The sequence below is a fragment of the Morone saxatilis genome, unplaced genomic scaffold (genome assembly GCF_004916995.1).
Source record: "Morone saxatilis isolate NCDOM2014 unplaced genomic scaffold, NCSU_SB_2.0 Contig2, whole genome shotgun sequence".
NCBI classification, from domain to species: Eukaryota; Metazoa; Chordata; class Actinopteri; family Moronidae; genus Morone; species Morone saxatilis.
The window spans coordinates 4,161,661-4,162,970 of record NW_023339762.1 but is presented as its reverse complement, the minus strand read 5'-3'; positions in this window follow the sequence as shown (position 1 = coordinate 4,162,970).

Below are 1,310 nucleotides of genomic sequence, written 5' to 3'. Positions count from 1 at the left end.
AAGTTCCCCTTTAACACTCAATACTAACAGACCTCTTTTTGAAACCAGTGTCCAGAGTCCACATAGACATCAGACTTAAACATAGGAGGCCATTTTCAAAATGACAGCCAAGACTCACCTTAACAAAGTCATCATTTTAACCAAAACCATGATGTTTCTCTAAACTAAACTAGATTGTTTTTTGAGGTGGGAACCCAAGCAAACCTTGGCCATGCATTGTCACGTCATAAAGTGGATTTATTTTCCAGTGATTTGTAACTTTTGGAAGATACAGACAAACAATGTCATCCTGCTGATAGGGCTGTTGGATCAGCATTCTATTTTATCTGTCGTTCTAGACCGTATGGCATGGATTTGTCTTTTAATTTGGAGGACTTGGAAAGTCTGGTAGCTCACCTGTACAGAGTCTTTACTGCAGCAGCCTGTGTTCAATTCCAACTCATGACCATTTGCTAGGTAACAAAAAGCCTAAAAAATAATCATACTTTTTTTTTATTGAGGACTTGGTCAATCTGGTGTCATTGTATTTCCAGCTACAGTAGGTTGTCTGTCAAGTATGTGGTGTAAATGTGGTACAGTAGGTTACCTTGGAATTGTAAACTAAAAACCAATATGTAAATCTTTTGCTTCATAAAATGCCTTCATTAACAATTGGCAAACCTGTCAAGCAGTATTTCAATTTGAAAACAACTGGCTGTGAATTAAAAGGCTGTTACTCAGAGCAACACTGTTGCTGCTCTCCAAAGACACTGTTGTTTATGAACATCCCAGACCTGAGTCCTGGCTCCCTTTCCTGAAACTGTGCTGATGTGTTGTTCCAGCTACCTTTACCAACTTAATCTATGTTTATTATAACACATGCCAGTCTGTCTCTTCTGAAGCTGGAGAGCCAACATTACACCCTCAACAGCCAGTTCTTAACATAATTGATTGTTTTCATACCAAACTGAGCTTCATTTTGCAATGACAGTGACAGTTTTAACTACTTTATCATCAAAAAGCTACCTCTATTTTGCCCCATATGCCTTTCATTATGCATAAACTCAGCGAGCTTTACATTACAATAAGTGTCATTCATCAACTTCAAGTCTTATGTTTCTGAAAGGCCAAATATTTTAAATATAAAAACACAAATTTATAGCCTGCAGAGGCTTCCAAATCTGTAAGAATGCAGTACAGTGTGTTTCATTGGACCTTAGGCATTTGTGGTCCAGACTGGTTAAAGAGGAGGTGGTGCATGTACTCGATAGTGAAAAGGGCTGTCCTTGTAACAGACTAGAATAGAATGAAAGGAAAACATGTACACAAGT